Source organism: Vicugna pacos, chromosome 20 (genome assembly GCF_048564905.1).
Source record: "Vicugna pacos chromosome 20, VicPac4, whole genome shotgun sequence".
In the NCBI taxonomy this organism is placed as follows: Eukaryota; Metazoa; Chordata; class Mammalia; order Artiodactyla; family Camelidae; genus Vicugna; species Vicugna pacos.
In genome coordinates this window covers 34,969,584-34,975,640 of record NC_133006.1, presented here as the reverse complement: position 1 = coordinate 34,975,640, position 6,057 = coordinate 34,969,584, and the positions used below count along the sequence as shown (strand labels likewise).

General features: G+C 47.5%; 1 long non-coding RNA gene across 9 annotated transcripts in view; it reads left to right on the top strand.

The window, feature by feature from the left end:
- The first annotated feature begins 247 nt into the window (after positions 1 to 247).
- LOC116284460 (uncharacterized) overlaps positions 248 to 6,057 on the top strand; it is an 85,167-nt gene continuing 79,357 nt past the window's right edge. For all 9 annotated transcript variants that reach the window (XR_012062351.1, XR_012062346.1, XR_012062345.1 and 6 more), the window contains exons 1-2: positions 248 to 586; positions 2,737 to 2,923. This is a non-coding gene — a long non-coding RNA (uncharacterized lncRNA). The remainder of the gene's footprint in view (positions 587 to 2,736; positions 2,924 to 6,057) is intronic.

Genomic DNA, 6,057 nt, shown 5'->3' with positions numbered 1-6,057 from the left:
GCCCCTCCACAGCCAGGGGCTCCCCGCCCGAAAGGCGCACCCATTTAGGGAGCCTTCTTCCCGATCGGATTCAGCCCGGGGCGCAGGGATGCCTCCGCTCCCTGCCCCGCCTCTCCCGCGGACGGCGAGCGCACGCACCATCTGACTCGCGCTCCCATTGGTTGCTGCCTGTTGCTAACCCACGTGACCGGAGCCGGAGCGCCCCGCCCCCGGCCCCGCCCCCTTGGGCTCCAGAGGCTCCCGCTCGGCGGCGGGGTCCTGCGGGCGGCGCCGGCCGCGCGGGGCCCCGGCCCTCGGCCGCCCGCCCCGCCGACTGCAGCCTCGGCGCGGCGCCCGGCGGCCGGTGCCCACAAGGTGGCAGTGCCGCGCTGCTGGTGCCCTGCCGGGGTCCGCGCGAGCCGCACCGGGCGGCTGGGGCCAGCGCATCCCTCCCGCAAAAGTTTAACGAACGCTGGCACCCCCGGGCCTCGGGCGCTGTGGGCTGCACCTCCGGTTCCTGTGGGAGGTTTGCGCCTCATGGTCCCGGCGACGTCTCTCTTTGTCCCCAACTCAGAGAATCAGGATTTGGGGCGTGTAATTGAAGCAGGTATGCTGGTGATTTCAGGAGTGTTTTATTTATTTTCTGTTTTAGGGCCCTTATACTGAGAACTGATTCTGAAGGAGACCTGCAGACACTTCGACAATTCTTCTTTGTCTCTTTTTGAGAGCCTCTCCCACCAGAAGAAGCAGTCTGCAGCCTCCCTTTTTTTGGGCAAAAGACTTAAACCTCCACCTTTTCCGAGAGTCCTGGGATCCTGACCTGCTTACGAGGAGGTGGATCCGGGGAGCCTCCCGCCCCGCCGCTGTCCCGGGATGCCCTCAGTCTCAGGCGCACAGAGAGATAAGCTCCTCTGACCTCATTTGACCTCGCTGCAGGCGCCAGGCGTCCTCATTTAGTGTACGGGCTGGAGGGTCGGCTTTTCTCTCTGCTCACTGGACTTTTTATTTGTTTTTCTTTCTTCACTTTTCTCTTTGGCTTGTGGCTGGTCTCGTGTCCCCTGCTGCAGGCTAACCCCCTACACACACACACACACACACACACACACGCACGCACACGCTTGGCACTCGCCTTTTTGATTTTAAATAAAAAATCAGGCCCACCTAACTCCCAGAAAGAGAGCGGTCAGAGGGTGTTCTGCATGGGAAAAAGCAGAGAGAAGTCCTCCTTGGCTTCCCATTGTCTATACCATGAAGCCCAAATTCCATCCCCTCTGGTAGTCAAGCTCTTCCCTTGGGCCACCTAAGCTGCCTTGCAGGGAATTTCCCACAATGCTCCCAGTCTGCTGCAACCTAGCATTCACCCACCCTTGGCAGGACGATAGAGGGGGACTCCTGTTCACACATGCTGGACTTTCCACTGAGACTGGTGTTTCACATACCAACCTAATAGCTGCCCACTTTCTGCAGCGAGGTGCAGACCATCACTGTGGGATTGCTGGAGAGTCAGTGCCATCCCTCACCTCCAGGCTGTGTGATGGGAGCCGAAGGAAGGGCCCAGGAAAGGCCAGCAGGGGACTTTTTTTAATGAAAGTGTGCACCTCTTGTGCTTTCCCACCGATGTTAAAATAAGTGAGGAGGGCTCCAGAGAACCACCTGGAGAACTTTACAGGTGTGTTCTGGAGTTTGGACTGATGTGACCTCAGAGTAGAGAGAAGTGTTTACAGTGGCAAGAGACGGAGGTATTTGGAACAGCCTCTACTTCCAGGAGCTGGCAGGGCACACATGCACTAACTAGTCTTCCTGTTGGCAGAGTGGACCTGCTTCCCCAGGCACGGGTGAGCAGTACAAACAAGGACCTGTGGGGGAAGAAACTGCCAGCAGAGGCTGCCCATGAAAGGGGACCTCCAACCATGGGGGAGGGGGTATCAGAATAACCCACAGAAGTACCCCACAAGAGAAAGAGCAGGCATTTATATATTGGCCACCAACCCCTAATTACAACTGAGCCCTTCTTGAAAAACTTTGTTCCTTGGGCCCTGCGTGACCTGAGTCACCAGCCAGTGAATGGAGAAGGCAGAGGGTCCAAGAAGAAGAAACAATACAGACCATGTCCCCTTCCCCACCACGAGTTCCCGAACCTGGGCCTGCCTCCAGTTGTTGGTGGAAGGCGAGAAACAGTGATTGAAATGAGAGGTCAGGTTTTTTATTTGATTGGACTACACCTCTTTTCTTCTTTCTTTAAATTGAGTATAGTCAGTTACCATGTGTCAGTTTCTGGTATTGTCCCAGTCATGCATATGGACTACACTTTTTAATATCTAAAAAATGAGGCAATTCATGAATCCCTTTGACTGACCAGGAAAGACAGTCAATGAGATTTCAGAAACTCCTAATACTGACAAAAGCAAACATTTCCATCATATTTAGTGTTGAACCTGTATTAACTCATTTAATCCTCAGCAGCAGCCTTGAGAGAGCAGTAGTCTTATTATTCCCATTTCGTAGATGAGGAGGCTGAGGTCCAGAGAGGTGAAATAAATAGTGCGAGGTCCACAGCTAGTCAGTGGCAAATCCAGGATTTGAATCCAGACTTCAGAGTCTAGGTGTGGAACTCAAGTGCTTCTCCGTCTCCGAATCTTTATTTCTATTCTTAACCAAACCTCACCAGACTTCAGGGCTCAACTCTAACTGTTCCTGCCTAAGAACTTCCCTTGACTGTACCACTGAGGGGGCTTCCTTGATCTGTCATATTTTCAGGAGTCCGGTCATGGCTGTGGAGTGGCCATCGCTGTGAACAGTGGGGGCGTCTTCTGAGGAATGGCCTTCAGAATGCAAGTCACATCTGCTAATACCTTCAGTGCTGACGGCTGCTCTTGAAGGTGGACATGATGTTTGGAACCATCCAGAAGTCATCTGGACTCCAGTGAAGAAGTCAGCGATCAAGGTAAGAGAAACCATTTTTAGAAAAAGGAAATAGAATACACTCTAACTGAATAAGGTTGGGTTTCTTCTGTGGCTTGAAAATTGGATCTAAATGTAATTCCAAAAGAGAAAAGTCCCCCACAGGGTGAGTCCTGGCAACCTTATTGGAGAGCATGTACTCCAAGGGATATACTCAAGGGATAAAATGCTTTTGGAAGTCTACAGTGTTTTTCTAAATATGTATATTTTTTCTAATCACCTTTATATTTCACCTGTATATTCACCTTTCACTTCTATTCTTTCTGTGCAACTAGATTTATGAAATGTAAAGAAAATGACTATATCTTTTGCTTGATAGTAAGTACTGAATGAGTATGCTAGGCTGGCAAGGGGTCTTGTATGTTGGGGATACTTTCTATTTGAGTAAAATTAACAGGGGAATCCCAGCCTGCAGGTGAGTGGGGCGAAGGTTGAAGGAAAATGATGAGCAGAGAAACAGGAGAAGGACTTGGCCTCCGTGAATAGAGCCGTGAATAGAGCGTCTCATGGGGGCAGAGTTTATTTAGTGGAATCGTGGGAGGTATAATTATAAAGGGATGTTTTATGGGAAGATTAGATCTTTATTTCTAGACCAGGAGTTTCTAATTTTTTATTGGAGATTTTCCTCTGCTCCCGCCTCTAAAAGCACCCCAAACAGAAATGCAATACAAGCAGACCTGTTTTTCTCATTCTTGACTTCATTGTACTTTGCTGATATTGTGGTGTTTTTTCTTTGTTTGTTTGTTTGTTTGTTTTTTTTACAAATTAAAAGTTTGTAGCAATCCTATCCACACCATTTTTCCAACAGCATTTGCTCACTCAATGTATCTGTGTCATTTCTGGTAATTTTTGCAATATTTCAAACTTTATCATTATTACTATATTTGTTATGGTGATCGGTGATTTTTTTGACACTGCTGTTGCAAAAACTTATGCTCACTGAAGGCTCAGATAATGATTAGTATTTTTTAGCAGTAAAGTATGTTTAAATTAAGGTATGTGCATTGTTTTTTTTTAGGCATACTGCTGTTGCACACTTAATAGGCTACAGTAGTGTAAACATAACTTTTATAGGTACTGGAAAACCACAGAATTCCTGTGACTCACTTTATTGCAATATTCGCTTTATTGCAGTGATCTGGAACCCACAGCATCTCCAAGGTCTGCCTGTAGGTAGAACAGATAAAAGTAACAGGTCTCTGGCTAAAGTTGTGGGGGCAGGGGCCTACGACTGGCTCCCTCATTGTGGTCCCTTGTACACACACCCCTAGCTTCCTGACAGTCCAGGTCTGCTCCTCACAACTTCACATCTCTCCTCTTTCCCAGGAGTCTTTGGGACCAGTCCCTGTGGCATACCCTGCCCAATAGGCATTCTCCTTTTTCCTTGCTGTTGGAACCCAAGTTTAATCTGGGCAGCCATGGACTCAGGGACACAGATGAATCATGATTGGTCCAAGACAGGGATTGGCCAAATCTAACTGCTGGCTCTCTTGCTAAAATTTTATTGGGGCACAGACACTCATTTGTCTCCCTCTTGTCTGTAGACACTTTCATGCTACAACAGTAGCGTTGACTAGTTGTGGCAGAGACTGCATAGTTTGCCAAGACTAAATAATTTACTATCTGGCCCTTTATGGAAAAAGTTTGCGGGCAGCCATGGCAATCCTATTTTTCTTTGCCAGACATGTGCAGACATGTAATCATTTTTGACCAAGGGTATGTAACGTAAAGCCTCCTGGAAGCCATTGAAAACCATTTTCCTTCCTGATAAGAGAGAGTAATATGAAGAGAGTGTTATTATTGTCATTCTCTCTTCCATTCTATCACGTGAATATGTGATGTCTGGAGTTGTGGCAGCCATGTTGTGAGCATGAAAAGTAATAGATGAGCCTGATTCCCTGATGGTATCATTATGTCACCAAACCTACCTTAGGACCATCTACTTTCAAACTTCCTGTTGAATAGACAATAAAAATCCCTATGGTTTAAGCAACTCTTCACTGGATTTTTGTTACTTGCCACTAAATCTAGAATAACTAGCATATTTTATTTAAAGCCTAACAGCCAAAGGCAGAGTGTTCTTGTGGAAGTTGTACAATGGAGTGAAATATAGCAAATCTAGTGGATACTAATAATGGTAGCTAATAATTATTGAAAATTTCCAGCACACTCTACCAAGTACTTTACCTTCGTTTTCTCATTATCACAAACCCTATGGAGACACTTTTATTATTATCTCCATTTTACAGATATGGAAAGTGATAGCTTAGAAAAATTTAGTGATTTGCTCAAAGTCACACAGTTAAGTGGCAGAGTTCAGACCTACACCCAGGTCTGCAGACTTCAAAGGCCAAGCTCTCAACCATGGTTTTACACTACCATGTCTACTGACAGACCTATGTTCAAATTCCAGCTCAGCCACTTGGCAGGCAAGTTACTTAATCTTCTCGAGCCTCAGTTTCTCCATAATAATGTGGGGATGATGCCTGCCACAGTGCTTGAGACATGATGTTTCACCATTTTTGTTCACATGCTCGCTTTTTAGGGGTAAGTGGGTGGCAGTAGGGAGCTGGAGGAGTAACCAGGAGGCAGGAAAGACAGTAGCCAGGGAAGGGAAAATAGCCTCAGTTAATGAGAAAGACTCACCAGTTCCTGGAAAAGTAAAGGAGGCTGGCGCGGGTTCTGTGCGGGGGGAGAGGGAGAGAGAGAGAGGACCAGGATACTCACTCCTCATGGACACATCTTGTGTTTGACCGAGGACTTGGCTATCTTATGGGCAGCTGTGGTCTCAGAACACTTTCTAGTCCACTGGTTTGCCTCAAGGTGCTTTGAAAAATTGTAACGAACTAAACAGAAAGCAATTTCCAGAGTTGTTGGTATCTTTCCTCTTTGTGCAAAATTGAGCCGCTGTGCAGAAGCGAGTGCTCCCCGAAGTGCAGATTGCCGGCGTCCACGGCCATTAGCACGTGGGCATCTTCCGTACTGCCGTGAGCGGCTTACCCGTGAGGAATGGACGTCTGAAGACTCTGAGGAAGGCTCAGAGGTTACCTTCGTGGTTCTCAGCTTTATTTTAGTGATTTCCTCTCTCAGCATTACTGTACGATTTTTAACGGAAAA